Below are 21,304 nucleotides of genomic sequence, written 5' to 3' on the forward strand. Positions count from 1 at the left end.
GACACAAGCCAAAATCCTAAGTTTTAAAGCCAAGGAGAAAATCAAGTTTTACAGAGGAGTGTCAAAGTTAGGGAGCCGATCATATTAGAACCCGATATCAAAGGGATGAGAAGAGAAACATATCAGAGTTGTGGCATATTGAAGGTCATTTTTTTGGAAGATTTAAATCCTTGGGACTTAACATTATTTCCCTTTTGAAAAGTTCCAATGAAGAGGGGCTCTGATTTTAGGCTGGAACTTGGTCATAAGGACTTCAAATGACCAAGGGCGCAGGGCTAGGGGTTGAGCATGGATAACTTAAAGCCCATCAAAAGTGAAGGTTATCATAACTCCCATGTTAAATCCTTTTTGAAAATTTCCGATGAAAAGGGGGTTTTTGACACAGCTTGGTATTGGTCCCATGGTTGAGAAGAAATAAGGAGCTAAACATAGGAGGGTTGAGGACAATGGAACTTGGTGTGTCGTAATGTCATTTTAAATGAAGTTACGATGATTCGCGACTTTTAAGTGGCAATGTGGAAATTTTATAGGATATATTGGGCTCTAACAGTGTAACAAAAAGTGCATACAAATGGATGAGTTAGCACCTATGATTACAGAGTACCACTAAGGCCCCCACAGTTGATTGGTTCCGCCTCTAAGAGTGGGGAATTCAATGAGTTAAGAGGGAAAATGACAAGTGAAATGGCCAGGTAATTGAAGAGGAAAACCATGGTAGAGATGTGGCCTGATCAAAGGCAATCAAAGGAAATTGTATGGAGATATTTTTCTCAGCCATCATTTAGTTTTTCCATTTTGTTATTTTTGAAATTTATGTATTTTAAATAAGGAATCAACCCTGTTGCAATTATTTGGGTCGTAGAATCTTCGCATGTTGAGACAACTAGTCTATCAGATAGCTGGAGCATGGTTGAGATATTTTGTAACTATTTTTCAAGCTTCCTCTCTCCTTATAAAAGGGAGAATAAACTCTTTACAAAGGTTCCAAAATCCTACAATTCTAGAGACCCAAATTTTGTCTTTTGCAAGAGCTCTGTATGCAGAGAAAGAGGTTCCACTTTTGGTTCAATTTTTCTTGTTCATGTGGCTCTCGGGGTTACACAAATGTCAATTATGATGGACTGGTGATTTGGAATTTGTCTTCAAATATTAATGAAACAATTTTTATGATTCCAATCGGAGCAATGCGCAGTATGTTTTCCCGTTTGTATATCATTTCATGTTTGTTTTTCTCCCTCTGAAATTGTGTAATGAAGTTGTCTATTTCACTCTCATTTATGGTTGTATATATGTCAGCCAATAGAAAACAATACCTATGTCAATGGAAAATTTACTTGTGTTATTTTATAGCTTGCGGTACCTGTGTAAACTTAGATTTACTTATGCTAAGTGGTGACAAGATGTGTCCATGAGGTATAGAGCTAGAGACCTTAATTTTCACTCCACTATTTTTGCATCTCCACTACCTCATTCTTCCATACTACTGTTGGAACTTGTTGCTTAGGATTTTTTGTTATATCCAACCCTCTGCATCGATTTCCCTCCTTTCCTTCCTACCCGTTGCAACATAAATGCTTTAGTTGTTAACACTGAAAAATGTATATCAATTGAAAAATAAGATTGGGTTATTGAAATAGGTCGTTGCATTTTTGCGAATAAATCCTCTACGTCATGTTATGCATATCATATTCAATGCCTCACTGACTAATAGGAATCTAGAGACTTAGTCTTCCACCACATCTGTTTGAAACATCCCTTGATATTGTTTTCCTCCATTTAAAGTCAACGGAACAACATATCTGTAGTTGATAGTAGAGAAAGCGCCACAATAGTGCCTATTTCCCCGCAGATGATGACATGGAGATGTTATGGAAAGCGACTACAAAATAGTCATTGTATTCGTTGTAAAGAAGGGGTATGTAAAATACATAAAATATGCATCACATATTTGCGATGGCATGTTCTCAACAATTTGTTAATGGTAACCCTCTGTTAGTCTATTCCTTTCCATTTTCTCATGTCTTTCCGCATTTTTGAACCATGGTCAGAAGCCACGGTTGAAACCAATTGTTCTAAGCCCACTGCCTGCCAAGCTCAAGACCAAAAGTGTTCGAAGCGGAAAACAAATATACACATGCTGCTCTCTCTCGCTGATCTCCTTGCATGACAAAAGCAACGTGGAAGAGCAGGAAGTGTTATGCCACACATGTCGCTCTCGCTTGCTCGATCTCCTTGGATGAAGAACACAACGCAATGTGGAAGATAAAGAGGTGATAAGTGTTTATTGTTTTACAGAGCAGCCTTTTTGAGACGCCCAATCTATTTTCGTGATATACTTGGTATATATATACCACAGTTTGGACCAAAGTAAGTCATTAGAACAATTTTGTCATTCAAATACCATTCAAATTAACGTAATTGGCTTTTACTATACTAAATTAATAGTAAGTTTATCTCAGGCATTTTTCACTTTTTAATAATTAAATCCTTAAAATAAAAAAGGCGTGAGTTTGAAGTGAATATTAGAGTTTTATATTTTATGTATTTCTGTGCAGTTATATAAAAAATGTAAAAGTGGAAGTAGAAAGGGTGAATATTTAAATAAATTTATATTTATTTATTATAATGTTTAGAAATAGGATTAAATTGTATCAAAGACTAAGTTTAAATCTAAATATTTTTAAATATATGAATTTTTTAATAAAAGATTTAATCATAATTGGTCTTGGAGATAAGTTTATTTGAGAATATTATTCTAGTTGACATTGTCTTTTAGCTTTGATTAAAAGATTTTGATGGGCTATGAGTTCATTTTCTTTAGATTAAAAAATAAATTAATAATTCCATATTTAGAGGTATTTGGTAGGAATGAAAGTGTATTTTCTTATAGACAACCATCCAACTATTTTAAGTGTTGTGGTTTTTCTTGAATAATGTTCATAATTTACCCTACATCGGTGTATTAGTAAGTTACTATAGATTTTCCAAATTCAAATTAAAAAAAAATAAATTAGTAAATAAAAAATTCTTGTAATATATATTTAAGTAGAAAACAATTAAAGAAAAATATTTCTATGAACTGTCCTTTTCACCTCTTGGTGCAAATGCTAGTTATTATAAGTTGCACCATCACCGATAAAAGAGTTTTTAAAAATTTTACTTCCCGTGAAACATCATAGGGGTCACGCTATATGGGTGAATTATTACCGCACATCTTCGTCTCATTAAAGTCGTCAACAATGTCACAACACCTTCCTTTCATGTGTGTGCTCCACCCACCAAATCCTCCCCAAAAAATCCCTCGGCATCTCCAACATGGCTTTCTTCTCTATAAATATGTACTCAAGTACATAAGCACACAAGTACTCACACGCTTGAAGAGTCCTCTGTAATCGAGAAGGGAGAAATGGAGGTTCTCAAGTTATCACTTTTGTGCATCATTGCCTCTCTCAAATTAATGCTTCTCTGCATTATGGCTACCTCTCTGGCCACACTAACATTTATCAATTACCCATTGTGGATCAATATCTTGAGCGTATCCAACACATATTGAATATGAAATGAATTTTAAGGGATTCTTGGTGCATTCAAAATGGGGTTGAGATGGGTCCTTGTGGGGTGGTCATGTCATCTCTGACTTGAATTCTAAGTTTACCACACCTCATAATGATCACTTCACTTATTGTTGGCACACTTACTTCTTTTCATCAACCACCACTCCCTATTCAGATACTAATATTTTCTTATGTATTGACAATTATTCATATGTATTGGTATTGTAACACCTCCATACACTCCACCCCCACCACCCAACTTATATTTAAACAACCTTACTTGAAATATTAGAAAATGACAATTTTTTTATATTTTTTTTTATATATTTTTTTAATATATATATATATATATATATATATATTTATATTAGCAAGATGGGATGTTGATATCCAATGGTGATGTTTAATTTTCCTTAGAAATATATTGTATAAACATAACATTCAAATAATGGGCCAGTTAAGTTAAATGTACATTGAAAGATACACGAAGAAGCATTACTTATCGATCCAATTTCTTTTGATCTTGGGAAAACAAACTATGTTGAGGTATGTGATGCATATTCTATAATAAAAAAATTGAGTGTCATCATTAATGGATAAGATTTATTACAATATGATGATAATTTTAATCACATTACACATGCATAAATTTTCAGTCCATGGATATCCTCAACTTGTACCCAATTTATGTATGAAAAATTATCCCTCGGAGTGGCAACAATTATTATAGGGGAGGGAGGGTGTTGGTGGGGTAACGAGGGTAATTCCAATGCCACAATATGTTTGCGATAGTAACATGCTCAATAATTGATATATCATGGCATTTTTCATCCTTCTAGAAGAGGGAATCAAACCCTAAATCATATGTTGATTTATTTTACCACATCTAAAATTTTGTGGCATGCTCCATGTGGATGTTTGATAGAGGACAATGGAGAGGAGAATTGATATTTATATAGGCTTACCTTGGATCCATAATTTAAAACCTTGTTACTAGACTATATTATAGGTGAGATGCATGGTATCTAAGGAGGATGATTGTTGGAGCATGTACATCATCCTTTGGAGAGGAAATTTCTAGTGAATAGGGGTGATTCCTAGCTTGGTGATGGGTTTCCCCGATTATATATTGGAGGTGATAACTATATAATCCCTATCCAACATTAGGCATAAATATTAGGTAGTGGCACACATCAACCTTGTTGTGACCTTCATATTTCCTTTTGTATTTATGATCTCACCTTAGTTTTCATTTGTACAATGATTAAGATTCAGTCCTATGCTTTCAGGTTGTTTGATGTAGCCCCATTTCGGTTAGTTTCCAAACATAAGGGGAAATATTAGATTGATATGATGTGGTGGTTGCATGGATCTTTGATTTCACTTAGCAGTTGCATATTCTGATTATAAAGTACGTAGAAAGAATAACCTCAATGTTCACTAGTATAGATTTTATTTATGCTCTACTAGGAATTTTGATTTCATTGCTTTATTTGTATTCCCATTGGTAACCATTAGTTAAATATACATTCTCAATTTCTTGTAATGAATTGGATTATAATAACATTTTGTACTATGCGGTGGGGATGTGAAATTTTTTATCCACCCCATCATGATGAGCCATCCCTTTTATTCACCTTGCAAGTAGAATATAGATTGTTGAGTTCTCTTGCATTCCACTAAGGAGTGAAGTACTCATATGAAACTAGTCACCACCCCTTGAAAATGCATGATTCATTTTACATTTTCATGGGCCTTTATTCTCTTACAACCACAACATATGCTTAGAGTTCAGTGACAATCATAGGTTGCAAGAAAAGACTTAGGCAGTATTGATGGAGGCTTTTGATGACATTTAACCATGAGGTTCCACTTGGGAAAAATTTGCATTGATTTAGAGGCATGGTCACATGGATTACTCTATCTCTTTTTCCATTATTATTGAGGATCATTGTTTCTTAGCTACAACGAGGACACTAGACCATGTAGATGGAGGAAGAAAGTGAGCAAAAAAACCTACCTAAAGAGGTGCCAAATTTATTATTTTATGTAAAGCTAAGGACTATACATAACACAAATAAATGAGTGTCTTACATTATAGGGGGTTTAAAGCACAATTGTGGCAAGAGAAAGTCAGAGAAGCAAAACACCCCACCTTGGAAGAATCACATGGCATGATAAGTAGTAACGCGGAAAGGTAAAGAATAAATTGCTTGCTTAGAATGATGGCATGTGGTTATTATATGGGAAAATAAGGGTCACTTAATGTGGAACATTCCACTCCATCAATAAAAAGAAAATTTGATTGCTTAGATCATGAATATACCCCCTTTAAAAAGGAAGTTAAAGCATTTCAAACATATTAAAGTGATTTTATGGCTCTTTACACAGTATATGAGTTTTATTCCACATATATGGAGGCATGTTTATCCATTTGAGGGGAATATTTAGGGGTAAGGACACTTTATTTAATCCATTTTCACATATTTGAAGGCATATTTCACCTTTTAAGGTATTTAGGGTAAAGACATATTTGAGGAATTTTTTTTTTCTAGATAGTTGGAGGTGTGTTTCACCTTTGAGGGAGGCTTTAGGGTGAGAACACCTTGTTTGAGGTATATTATAGATATTCAGAGGAAATATTTTTGCATGAGGATATGTCATGTGGAATTATTTACATGGTCAAACTATCAAGTGAAAAATAAATGCATGTTTTAAAAGGTTCTCATGAAATAGAAAGATGGTAAGTGGAAAAATGGACCTATTTAATTCTCTCAAAAGATAAAATGAAAGGAGAAATATAGGAGCTTCTAAATGGAAATACTATTTTATGAATTAGGGTTTGATTTGAAGGATATAAATATAGGAGTGATTGACTCACTAAAGGCATGGTTGGTAGTGTAGAAATTCCCATCCAAGCTCAGTTTAAGACCATTTGGGAGGATGTTGTTAAGGGACATGTTCAATGTGAGGTTTTCCATCTCTTATTTTCACTGTCATGGATGATTGGGGATTTCACAAGGATTTCCATTGCTTTTGTTTCTAAAACAATCTTTGAAGAAGGGAAATTATGTTCTTATAATAGGATGTTAGGGTTGAGGTGAAACCCCCCATAAATTTTAATATAACCTTGGGTAGTTGAAGGAGTTTTCTATTCAAATTTTATGGTTACAGTTATTTAATTAATGTTTAGTGGTTGTTTTAGCTAAGGAAGAAGATGAATTGTGGAATGTTATGTCTCTCTTAATATTGTTATCATATAAAATTTGAAGATAAGATGTATTTTTAGTTTTTCATTCAATTATAAGGTTGTCCTACATCACCTACTTCATATGTGGTTTCATGTGTGAATATTCCTTTATTATTCATGATTGCGCAATATTACTTTATTGTAATTCTCTAGTTGTGATGGTGCATATTGTATAAGGTCTCTCACTTATTATTTTGTAATATAAAATTACATTTTGGATGAATTATTGCACTTTAGTGAATTACTCAATTACTTCTTCTCCATGACATTCAAACCCTTTTTCTATTTGATTTTGACTCTATTATCCAATTGGATAAGAACTAGTTTTGGAAATCCACAATTCCTTTATTTATAAAGAGTATAATAAATTTGTTTTTGGTGTTTCCTTGCTTATGCCGACAAAGAATTGGCTTAAATTTAAATGATGAATTGTTTTGATGATCACAATGTGGACAACCATTTTAAGTGCCCCTAAAGTTTGACTTCATTCAAAGATTGAATATCTTTTAACACAAGTCTACAAGGTAACAAGAATTAAATATTCTTATCGATTGTAATTTATCTTGAGGTGTTTACTTTGTGGTATGTATAAATTTCAAACTGGGTATGTGATTAGATAAATAACATAGCCCAAAACATTCATCTCATTCTCTTCCATATTGTGAACAAATCAAAGGCATTTCTATCTTGGTTTCACACTTTATCTTCATCCACGTGCCAAGTAAGGAGATGAACTAACTATTACTAAAGGGAACATAATTTAATAACATACATGTGTTGCTAAAGCTGCTTGTGATTTTGTAGAAGGTAATTTTGAACTTCTCAATCTTTATGAACATGAAAACAACTTTAGGAGAATATTTCCATTTCATAACTTATTTGAATCATTATACATAAACATGCATCTATACCTAGTCCTAAATCATAATATTTTCTTATTTGTCTTGATATCTTTGAAAAATATAATCACCCTTGTAAATGGAGTTTAGTTAGACAATAAAACAAGCTTACTTGGCCTTTCTTCTATTATATTCTAAAGATATAAATAATTATACATGTATGTTTTGAATCAAACCCAAAAACTTGATAATGATAAAACAACTTCTATTATCATTTTAAATATAATTCCTAACAATACTAAAATAAAATTACTAATATTTTTTCCCCAAATAAAAAATAAAATTAAAAATATAATAATATAATATATGTTTGTTAAAAAAATAGAGAATTATTTATATTTAAGAAAAAAAATAATTGAAACATAAAATTATATAAAGTGATATTAAATTAAATCCCATTTGTGTAAGAGTTAGGTTACCCATCTCTCACATGTTGGTTTCTTTTATATTAAGTAATTTTTAAATATTATAGTAAATAAAATGTACTTTTTTCTTTCTTAAAAATTTATATTCATACTAAAATTTATATAATTTATGTTAAATTTATTACGTTTTAATAAAATTATTTATGAATTATTCATTGTGATATAATTTAGTGTGTAAAATTAGTTTAAATCAATTTGATATGTATTGTTGTGTAGATATTGTGAAGGAAGGTTTATAAGTGAAAAAAAGAATTATTTTAACATTTACGAGGTTAAATATAGTTTATAGGATAGATTTGTTTTCTATCTGATTCTTGTATTCAATCTTTTTTCTGTAAAGTTTAGCAATAAACATTCTCAGCGTCTTAACTAATCTCTTAATGAATATATTATCCCAAGAGCTAGTTGTTAGAATATCTGCATAACATTCTATGTTGTCTTTGAAGGCCTCACATTCTAAAATGAATTATTTTTCTATTTCCACTTTTCTGGAAGAGCAAAAAACACATACTCTTTCCTCCCACACTTCTTTTGGCCTTTTCTAGCACCATGTTTCACAATGGAGTTGATGATAATTAGTCCTTAACTATGCAATAATAATTTTAGCTCTCCAAGATTTTCTTTTATGATTACGAGTGGGATTAAACTCTTCAATATAATACTTTTTCTTTCTCCCTAGCTCCTTATCCCAAGTACGCTTCTAGAACTTATGAGATTAAACTCTTTAACAGAGTAATTTTTCTTTCTCCCTAGCTCCTTATCCCAAGTACGTTTGTGGAACTTATCCATAACAAAAGCTTTTATCTCTTTACTATTTATGGGACACACATTGTTCAAGAAAATACCCCATTTACTAAACCATTTGTTATTTTTCCGCATCGAAGTCTTCTTTCTTTTGCACAATATGTCATTAAAGACAACCTTAGGTCATTTGTCTTCTTCCATTTGCTCAATTTTTTTTTTAAATATTTTATGACTAGCAACATAGCAATTCTTCAATAGGAGTAGCCCTCATTTCACTTAACAAGATAGCATAAGGAACAACGCTTTTAATTTTGAATTTGTTTGTAATGAAACGATTGTGAATTTTTTCAAATTAAATATTAAACCAACCACGTCACCTATTATAAGGGGTGAAATTTTTCATTAAAATTATATTATTGAAAAAATAAAAAATTATATTTATTATTATTTTTATTTTTAAGTGTTTTATGAGAATTTATTAATATTTGTAATTTTTTATTATTATTTGATTTTATTAAAATAAATTTATATACTTTATATAAGTAGTGAAAATAAATATATCAACTCGGTAGAAATTAAAATGAATACGTTTTATAAAAAAAGTAATTAATTGAAAATATTTTCATATTTTAATATTTTTTTATTAGATTTATTATTATGAGTTGTTCATATTAACCTAATTTTATTAGAGTGAGTGTATTGAATTGATATAAGTGAAGGGAAATAAGTCTATTGATTTGATTTGATATAAATAAAGTATAGGAATAAGAAATTTGGGAGAAATTTCCTAATTTGTATTAGACTATATCAATGTTTGTGAGGGACTCATATTGATTTCATGATTTTGAAATGAATATATTGAATTGACATAAGTAGAGGAAAATAAATATGTTAATTTCACATAAGTGAAGCATAAGGGCCAAGAAATTTGGTAGAAATTTCCTTAACAAAGTGAAACTTGCATTTTTCGCCAACTTTAATGTTTTTATTACACTTCATCAATGCCTGTGAACTCATATTGACTTGTCTCTATTGAAAGAATGTATTTACTTGACATAAATGGAGGAAAATAAATATATGAACTTAATATATGTGGAACATAGGGACCAAGAAATTTATGAAAAGCTTCTTCAACAAAGTGAAATTTGCATTTTTCTCCAAATTTATTGTTTTTGTTAGACTATATTGATGCTTGTAAGTTAATCATATAGACTTGACTTATTAGGATGGAGAAAGTGAGAGAGTTGCTCATATTAACTTATTAAAATGAGTGTATTGAATTGATCTAAGTGGAGGGAAATACGTGTATTGATTTCACATAATTAAAGCATATGAGTAAGAAATTTGGAGGAGATTTATTTAAAGAGAAAATTTGATTATTTTGGGATTCTAATATTTTTATTAGACTTTATCAATACTTATGGGTTTTATATGGACTTTACTTTATTGAAATGAATGTATTTACTAGACATGAATGAACGAAAATAAATATATTAACTTGATTTAAGTGGAGCATAGAGACCAAAAAGTTTGAGATATTTTTTTCAACAAAGTGAAAATTGTACTTTTATCCAACTTTAATGTTTTTATTAGACTTTATTAGTGCTTGTGAGGTACTCATATTGACTTAATTTCAATTGAGTGTATTGACTTGACATAAGTGGAGGAAATTAAATATATTAACTTGACATAAGTGGAGTAAAATAAATATATTAACTTACATAAGTGGAGGAAAATAAATATATTAACTTAAGTGGATCTTAGAGACTAAAATTTTTGAGAGAAAATTTTTCAACAAAGTGAAAATTTTATTTTTCTCCAACTTGAATGTTTTTATTAGACTTTATCAATACTTGTGAGGACTCATATCGACTTAGTTTTATTCAAATGAGTGTATTGACTTGACATTCGTGGAGGCAATTAAATATATGAGCTGGACATAAGTGGATGAAAATAAATATATTAACTTGACATAAGTGGAGCATAGGGACCAAAAAAGATGGGGAGAAATTTCTTCAAAAAATGAAAATTGTATTTTTCTCAACTTTAATGTTTTTATAAGACTATATCAATACTTGTGAATTACTCATATTAAATTGATTTTATTGGAATGGAAAAAAGAGAAAGTTGTTCATATTAACTTAAACTTATTAAATGAGTGCATTGAATTGAATTGACATAAATAAAGGTAAATAAGTGTATTGATTTGACATTATTAAAGCATAGGAACCAAATTTCTTTAATAAAAAGAAATTTGTTTTTTATTAGACTTTATCAATACTTATGAATGACTCATATTATATGTATTCTAAAAATAGATATTAAATTTAATTAACTTATATTAAATATCAATAAATATTACATATTTAATAATAATAAAATTTTATTAATTTGATATTAAATGGGTAAGAAATATTGTATTTTAATTATATATTACCTTTCATATATGAATGTTAAAAAGCTCTACATAACACCTCGGGATTTGTAGGATAGAAGTTTGTTTTTTTTAATCATATATATATATAAAGTATTGAATTTAATTAAGCTGTGATAAAAATTAAATATTAAATATTTAGATTATAGAATTTTATTTATTTAATATTGTTAATTAGGATTATTTTAAGTAGTTGAGATATAGTTGGAATTTCTTTATCCAAGTTTACTTCTGGCTAGTGATATAATGAATTTTGTTAGTATAATAGAAGAAATATGTATATTTTTTTTGTAAAATGTATATAGATTGCTTAACCATAGATCTTGATCTGAGTTTAAAAAATTGACCCATAATACAAATATTTTATTAATAAAAACTTAACCAAACTAACTAATTTTCAAAAATATATATATAATTTTCAATTTATAATTTATTTGGTAGAAAATATTTTTTATTTTTATTTTTATTTAAAAATAAAAACCTAACTATGACTTGGAAGTTTAACTTGCTTCAAAACTAATACAAAACATGCTAAATTTTAAAATAAAATAAAATAAATATAACTCATATTTATTGTTTAATTAAATAAAATTTAAATTAAACAATAAAATGATTAAAAAATATAGAATTATGATGATTTAAAATTATATATTTTTTAATTAAACGATATACAATATTTAGAATAAAATGATTAATAATATATATATTTTAATTTATAAATAACATTTTTTTTTTAGCTATATAAGAATCTGAAATTATAAAATTTTAATTAAAAAATAGATAAGGGTAAGAATCAAAATATTTCTAGTTTAGCCAATTTAATAATAATAATAAATATTCGATAAAAATAAGATTGCATTTTTATATTTTTTTTTGAGTTGTTTTTTGTGCGAATTTTTGGAAGGTTTTTTGGTGGATTTTTCCAGTTTAATTTCCCTAAAATCCAGAAAAAATTCATTGAAATCCATATATACAATAAAAAAAACTAATTTAAATAACACAAATCAAGATATCACCACAAATTTTTTCTTCAAATTTAAACACCAAAAAATCGAAAAAATCACATTAAAAACAACTCCTATTTTTTTAATTTACTTATATAATCACACTAACAAATTTTAACACTACCTAACCTCTTTTAAATATAAAGAAATACACGACCTAACCTCTTTTAAATATAAAGAAATGCAATAAAAATTTTAATGTTTTCAATAACGGGAAGTTTCTGCGTAAATTATGTAAATCAGGGTATATTTATTATAAATTACACAACCACGGATAAAATAAGTTATTAAATTTTTACTCCTCGTGAAAGATCACAGGGGTAACACTGTATGGGTGAATTATTACGTCACGTCCCCGTGTGAGTAAAGTCGTCGACGATGTCCCTACCTTTCATGTATGTGCCCCACAAAAAGTCCCTCTGCATATCCAACACGGCTTTCTTCCACACAATTACTCACATTCTCTGGGAATAGGCCATTTAAGCTCTCAAAATACACTAACTATATATGATAACAGTATCTCAGGGGTATATCCGAGAATATTAATGGTTTGATTTTATTACACATTAGATTTATCAAAAAACAATTTGGAGGGAACAATTTTTAATAGTATTGGCAATTGTATTTATATGACAATATTCTTTGTTCACTTTAATAATTTTTCTGGGGCCTCGGGTGCATCTTTGGCCCATTCTATTTATTTTAGAGTTTTAAATTTAAGGAAAATTAGATTGATGGGGAGATTCCTCTAATAACTTCTTGACATTGGGTGTATGTTTGGCCAATTGTCCTTACTTGAGAGTCCTGGATTTAAGGAAAAATAGAGTGATGGGGAGCTTTTTTAGTATTTTACATCTTTTAAGTACTTGGAAGCTTTAATCCTTGGTTATAATAATTTGCATAGTTGTATTTCTCAATATATCACAAATTTTACCAAGCTACATGTGTTTGATTTATAAAACAAAAAATTCCAAATTCAGTGGAAGTATACCAACACGTCTTGAGAGACTCTCTTGATTTGCAAATGTGTCAAATAATAATGAAGTAAATTGGGAAATTATTATTGACATGAAAGGAATTGAATATAATTTGTCATGTCCACAAACACTATATTTGATATGTCTTGTAATAATCTTATAGGAGAAATCCCCACAAATATAAGAAGCATGAGTAGCGTATGACTACTGAATTTATCAAGAAATCAATTAGAAGGACATATCCTTGCATCCCTTAGTGAGATACCTTCTTTGGAGCAATTGGACTTGTCAAGAAATAGTTTGAGTGGACCAATTCGTGAAGTTCTTTCTAAATTATCAATGTTGGCTTCCTTTTATGTTTCATATAACAACCTTTGCCGGCCAATCCCATCAGGGACACAATTTTCCACTTTCAATGTAACATCTTTTTGACAAGAATGAATGTTTATGTGGGATTTCTCTACCAACATGCAAGCAAAATGTAAAGGCAAATAGAACAACTCCTAGAGGCAATAACAATAGTAGTAACGCTAAAAGTGGATTGTTAAGCTATGCCAATGAAAAGGTGTCCTTGTTAGCATTGTCATTGGGATTAGGGGTCAGATTTGGTGGAGTTGTTGCTATGTTCATCATTTGGGGCAAAGCAAGATGTTGAGTAATGGGCATGTCCTCTAACACAAGAAAGCCATTATATGGAGTTTACCTATTTCCAAAATAGGTTGCAAGGCTTTGTCCATATAGCTCAATGTAATATTGTATGTCTTATTATTTTTGTAAAGTTGCATTTTCATAAAGATGTGAATACATTTCTTTAAAATATTTTTCATTGGACATTTATTTATTTTAAATCCTTTATATTTTTTAATAAAATATTAAACCTTTCTAAATTAAAAATACAAATTATTTTCATATAAAACATTAAAAAAATCACTTTATATTTTTATAATATTGTATTATTTATTATTATTTGTGGAGAGGCTCATTCTAAGAAAAGTATGAGGGCAATGTGTAATTTTGTTTGTGCTCAATATGAAGTTGACATATATCCCTTTCAAAATAAAAATGAAATATTTTTTAAATAAAAAAAAACAATGTGGGATGTAATAAAAATGACCATACACATTACGTTCGTTTTAATTTCACTCTTTCTCAACCATAAATAATCACACAACATAATTTTATAGAGAAATAATAAAAAATAAAAAAACAAATTTATTTTTCCACTTTTGAGTGTGAGGAAGTTGTATAATTCAATATGTTAATGTTAATAAAAGACCACAGAAGAAACTAAACTAAGAAAATAAAATTTTCACCACAGCAGAAATAAGATTTAACATAAAAATTTGATTTAACCTAAAATTTTTACTCACACACAAAAAACTAGACTCTGGAAAACCTCATTTAGAGAAAAGGTTTACTAGATTTTTCATTGTCAAAAACTTATTACATTTCACTCGTTTCATTGTTTCTCACTCACAATTCCTTTTTACTCACACCCCTATATATAACTAGCAATTGCTCCTAAAGGTGCAAAGATACATCGAAGGAATTGAACACACATATAATGCTAATGCAAAAATGTTGTAGCAAAGGAAAGATAACCTAAAGGGTGGAGGATGGAGGGGACAAAATGTGTTCAACCTTGCAATAGTCTCACACTTGTGCCAATACCTTTCTCAAAGATGTTGCTCAAGCCACCTGGCTAAATCATTTTTTTCAGTCATACCACTATGTCAAAATCTTATAAATATTATATCCAAGCTATAACATGTAAGGTAATGATGAGAAACATTACCATAGGTCTTAGTGGGCACTTGCCCAAAAAAAATGTAATTGCACAGAGGAAATGACTCAAGTCTTTCACTTGAGTGACCTTGCAATCAACATAAAGAAGGGGGTTTGTTTTGGTATTTTAGCTATCTCCTTTTAAAAAAATTAAATTATTAATTCCAGTTTTAAATTTAAATTTTAATTTTAATTTTGTCTAGCAAAGATTTGTTGGAGTTGAAAATTTATTTGATGTAGTTACAAATCCAAGTCTCCAATTAAACTTTCAAGGCATTGTATCCATTTATGCCTTCAAAAATAGAGTTTTAAAAATGAAAGTTATACATGCTATATGCATATATAGAACCAATATAGATCCATTTTGAAGAGGATTAAATCTCTTGAGGTGCATTTTTTTTTTAAGTTTTTCACTCTAAAAGAGGTCCCATAGGCTACCTTTAGCCTTGTGGACATTAAATTTTTCTTTCTTTTTTTCTCATCTTTCTAGAAGTAATTACAGTTGCCTTCGCATAACTCGTATGGGTCTCACAATAATGAGTGGCCATGTAAATTAACCCTTAAGAAGTATTTATGTCAAGGATGGTCATTCCTAAATAAAAAATACCACATAACCTCTTAGGTTGAACATAATTTAAGGTGGCACTTTATCATAATTAGTTAAGGCAATTTTGTGTGAGAATTATCTTAAGAATCCCCAAAGCCATAATTTCTAGTGTGGGTCTCACAATAATGAGTGTCCATGTAAATTAACCCTTAAGAACTATTTATGTCAAGGATGGTCATTCCTAAATAAAAGATACCACATAACCTCTTAGGTTGAACACAATTTAAGGTGGCACTTTATCATAATTAGTTAAGGCAATTTTGTGTGAGAATTATCTTAAGAATCCCCAAAGCCGAAATTTCTATACGAACTTGATACTTTTTTTTTAGATATTTTCAGTTATATAAAAAAAACTGGTTAGGCTATGATCTACCTATAAATTGGTTGAAAAATAAAAATTAAGCCCATTTAATTTTTCAATTAAACAATTTATATCATTCTACCAAAAAAATTCTCTTAAACACCTAAATGAAATATTTAAAAATACATAATTTAATGTAAATCTTATCATATTTATTAATATGCTAGCATCAAGAACAAGATAAAACGCTATGCCGAAAATGACTTGTTTAAATCAAATTTAATTTAAGGTGTGAGTTCCCCACTAGATTATGGGTATCATGGATTTTGAACATGAAGGTCCATAGCCACATCCAAAAAATCAATATATTTGGTTTTTATTTATGATATATAAATAAATATTGGATTGCACCTATCATAATCAACCTATGTAAAACCCTTGTACCTTTCCTAGTTCCAAGATGAAGATAATTCATTATATTTAAAAAAAAAGAACTCTTTTCTTGTAAAAGTTTTTATGACTTCTGCATGAGTGTTCTTATTCATATTTTATTTTCAATGGCATATTATAGTGATGCATATTTATTTCTTATTTCTTAGTAATTTAAATATGTAATATAATTGTAAGAAGTAATGTTATCAAGTTTTTATTAATATAAAGATTTAAATGTGTTTTTTTTTTTAAATAATGCTAATTAAAATTGAATTTGATTAACTGGAAACCTTTTATAAATATCTTAAAAAATAATTGTATTTAAAAAATAAAATAATTATAATACATTTTTTTAAATGGAAATATTTAGTTTAAATGAAAGTGAGTTTTTTAATTGATGTGATTATTTTGCCATCACTTAGAATTTTGACTTTGTTAATAATTTCGTTATTATGCTTTATTTTTCTTTAATAATGAGTGAGTAAACATTTTCCCAATTTTTAATTTGAAACAATAAGTAAACACTCATCACTCTTGATTTGAAGGAGTACCTACTAAATATATGATATGCATTTATAGTTTGGAAAATTTTCACATTATTGAATTGTTTATTTTACATATATTTGTTTTGTATGTGGAATGGAGAAATTACAAATCTCAATTTCATATTAACAAAGTATAAATATAAAGGAGAGAAATTTAATATATATATATATAACGATGTTAAGAGTATGTGTTTCTTTGGTAAAATGTTATAGGTTCAAATTCAAAGAGGATTAAAATATATATATCTTTATAAACTTTAAAAGAAAAAGTTTCAAATATCAATTTAATATCTAATTCAGCCATAGTCTTAAAATTAAATTATTATTATTATTATTATCTTCAAAAATATAATTTTAATTTAGATGTTAAAAATTAATTAAATATCTTTATCCCTACTATAATCATGGAGGTTCTTAATTTGTAAATAGGCTTTTTTATAATATCATGAGTCATTAATATGATTTATCAATACTACATGCCCAAAAAATCATAACTCATTAAATCTCACACTTGTTCATATAACATTTTTTTTAATTAATTAATTTAATTAAAAGGAGAAAAAAGATAATTACTCTGGAGATAAATCTCAATCATTGATTTGTGTATACTACTATGCAAATTCTAGAATATTTCATCTAGGTTAAATCCTTACCACCCACCTAATAATTATTGATATTTAAATTAAAATTTGGACAACCATTCCAAAACATACACATTTATCTAAATAATTAAATTAAAATTTCAACTTAAGGTGGATGAATGACACAGGAGCAATCAACTCAACAATATCATTGTATTTTAGTTAGACATAGGGGTTCTTGTGTTTTCCTGGAAGTTGGTTTCCTAAGTGTGAATTAATGTAATTATTTAGGCTTTTTAGCGATTTTAATGAGAATAGGAATTAATTGAATGTTGTGAGACATATTCGTAAATATTATCGAATTTAGGAGAATAAGAGAGATTTAGGATAGTTGAGAGATTGAGGGATTTGAGAATTAATTGTAAAACTCAGATTAGGAGTTAGTTCATGATTTTGGGAATTGAAGAGGATCCTTAGGGATGGGGAAGAGATTTTAGGACTCTGTTGACGAGTTTAGGGATCTAAACCAGGAATTGGTTTTAGAATCTTGTTGTATAAATGTACGCGTAAAAGGAAAAATCAGAAGTTGGATAAGTTAGATAGGTTGGATAGATTAGCTAGTTAGAGCGTGACTGTAAGCCTACGAGCAAATTGTAAAACAAAGGCCACTGATATTAGAAGATCAGGCTTGAGAGAGAAATTGTGTAAATTTGTATGTATATATACAGAGATTAATTCAAAACTGTATAAGTGTGTGATTCGAATATGGAATGATAAATTCTATGTGTATTAGAGATTTTGTATAACATATGTATGCAGGTGGAGTTCGGTGAACACAAAGAGGAGAATAAGACAGTGGATTGTAATGGACCTTTGAAACTATTCGAAGAACCAAAGTAATGTTCTGGAGGGGCTGTGTTAAATAACATGTGAAGTTAAGCTCAGGAGGGAGTCGTACAGTGGAACAACGGAAGGATGAAGAACCATGAAGTAACCCGAGCTGCAGAGAACCATTGAAGAAATATCATAAAACCCAAGTAAAGAGATGGTCGAGAAGTAAAGCATTGATGCACAGGCACCGTTGGATCTATCAGATCAATGGATGAGATCAAGTCACATGGAATGGCGCATCGAATATTGCATCACAACTTATCATGTGAATGAATGAATCGACCTTAAGGGAATTGTGATTGCGATATGTGAGACTGTTACTGAATGTTGGATTGAGCGATTGGATCAACAGTGGAGGATTGTTGTGGAATCCCGCATCGTAATAGTCCAATGGGAGGAATTAACCTTGGGCCATAAGTAATTCGATATGTGATTGTGATGTCCAATGCGATCATAGGTTTGATCGCATCGCAAATATTCCATGGTAATGTACCGAGCCTTAACCAATGCGACATGTGATATGTGAAGGTGTGATGGAGTGAGCCGATAAGTATTGCGATATGTGATAGAAGAGTGGACCCGAGAAAGTAATGAATGCGATTTATATTATATTGAAGTTCGTAGGGTTATCACATATAGGATGCAATAAAGAGTCGTGTGTTAGTGAGATGCGAAGGGAGGATTGTGATAAGGCATGCATCGAGAAATGTGCATAGGCAAGGAATTAAGAAAAGGTATGGTTTACATATGTTTTGTGTGTATTCTATTATAAAAGAATTATAATGGGATTAAAGTGTTGATAGATGGTTTTCGGGTTAAGTCCATGAATAAGCAAAGAATAAAGGGTTTATGGGGTTTGGTTAATGTGTGCGACATAAAGGTTAAGGATTAATCAAGGCTTAATGAGGTAGAGTGTAGAGTCTCGATGAAGGATTTGAACATAGAGTTAGACTGTGATAATTTATGAAATCATTCCGCATAAGACTTAAGTAAGGAGCCTTTAACCATTATTCCTTATTGAAGATTTGACTTGGTAGAGAGTGAAAATTCCTGGGGCAAAATAGATATGTGCATTTTACATGCATACTGTGGGTATACGCGGGTTTTCCTGCGTCAAAGTGGTATCAGAGTAGAATTGTAATTGAAACATTTGGTATTAAGGCAACACAAAGAAATTTTGTGTGAACATTTCTTTGAAAAGAGTTTAGAATAGATTTATATTCTAAAGGTGTGTATATAGGTGAATGGTGATGTGTACGCTGGCAAGGGAGGTCAGATTCTAATCTAACAAATAGTAAGCATACAAAGGTAAGGTATAGCAAAATATTGGGAGAACTTGTAGATGCAAGAGACAAAGGAAGTCCTTTCAAAGTACAGAAAATGGAGGAACAAGATCATGCAAAGGTCTTGAAGGTGAGGTGATATGCTTTTTTTTTATTTGATTTGAAGATTGGAGAATGTGTGGTTTTTATATTGACACACAGGTGACGGCATAAGGAGGTGAGAATGTTGCAGCAATCTAGAGCAGGAAATGCTCAATTGGTTCCAGAGGAAAGAACCAGAGAGATGCTAACAGACTAAGCTCACGGAGAGAAGCTTAGTGAGGCATAGATAATAAGAAGGAGAGTTGTTACTATAGAGATATAGTTGCAGATCACAGAGGCAATTCCACAAAAGTATGTGGGTAGGATTGCTGAGTAATGAAGGAAGCTGGCAAGACTTTCTAATTGAAAGAAGAGGTGGTCAGAACCAAGTATTTCATGGTGATTGAAATACAAGAGAACAATTGTGTTCTTGAGAGGTGCAGATGAGTTGAAGCCTAGAAGGAGTAGAGAAGAGTTCTCAAAGGAGGTTCTAGAGATAGAGAACCAAGTGCTTGCCAAAAGACTGAGTACAGAGGAAAGCTTGGTGAGGTAAGTGGTAGCAGGGAGGACTTGCTATTGTAGAGGCTTTAATGCAGCTCATAGTGAGTGAGTGAGGGGCTCATGAAGATAGATATGGATAAGAAGATGGCTACTGATAGTCATAGCAGAGGTTCTGAGGAAGACCACAATAGAAGAAAAGTGAAGAAGGAGGATGCCAAGGAAAATGACAAGAGGATGATTCAAGAGGAATTTGACAAAGAGATTGCTAAGATGAAAGAATAACTCGATGTATTGATGATGATACTAGAGGAAATTTAGAGACAAGGTTGAGTTTTAAAGAAGAAGCCAGTGAAGTGGCATAAATTACAGAGAAGGCTACAACAGAGGTAAGTAAGGTGGCTGATGGAAAAGCTTAGAGAAGCTGAGTTGGGAATAGAAGTGTCTATTTATGAACCATAGCAGGGTGAATTTATGGGTGAAGACAAAGACTTGAAGACTAGAACTTCAAGTGAGACCAAAGGATCACCTAATTTTAAATCTGACAATTTTTTTATGTTTGCAGATGAAACATGTGAAGGACGAAAATTTGATGATATTGACATAAAGAAGGAATAAGATAGGCAGAATCTAAATTCTATTCTAAAAGAAGAAGTAGAGAAGGATATCAAGCTATTAAGTAAAGGACTTGATAAGATTGAGGAGAATACCATCGAAGTATTTCTAAGTTATGTAAAGGACTTGGAACAGTAGGAGTAATTGATGATTGAATCATCAAATGAGATCATGAGGTCTTGTGGTTTTACGACTAACAAGGTGTGTGTGAATGCAGGTATTGTAGAAGACAAACCATTTTATGGAACTATCTTGAATGAATATGAAAGTTGCCAAGTAAAGTATGATGATTATTGTCTTTCAAATGAGGATCAAGTTGAGTTATTACAGTAGAATGAGTTCATAAATTCCATGTTTAGTCGGGGAAATATCTTCAGTAAGGATGAGGTATTTATGTG

Source organism: Pinus tabuliformis, chromosome 2_1 (genome assembly GCF_031772625.1).
Source record: "Pinus tabuliformis cultivar Carrire ecotype Pingquan chromosome 2_1, CPIR1, whole genome shotgun sequence".
NCBI classification, from domain to species: domain Eukaryota; kingdom Viridiplantae; phylum Streptophyta; class Pinopsida; order Pinales; family Pinaceae; genus Pinus; species Pinus tabuliformis.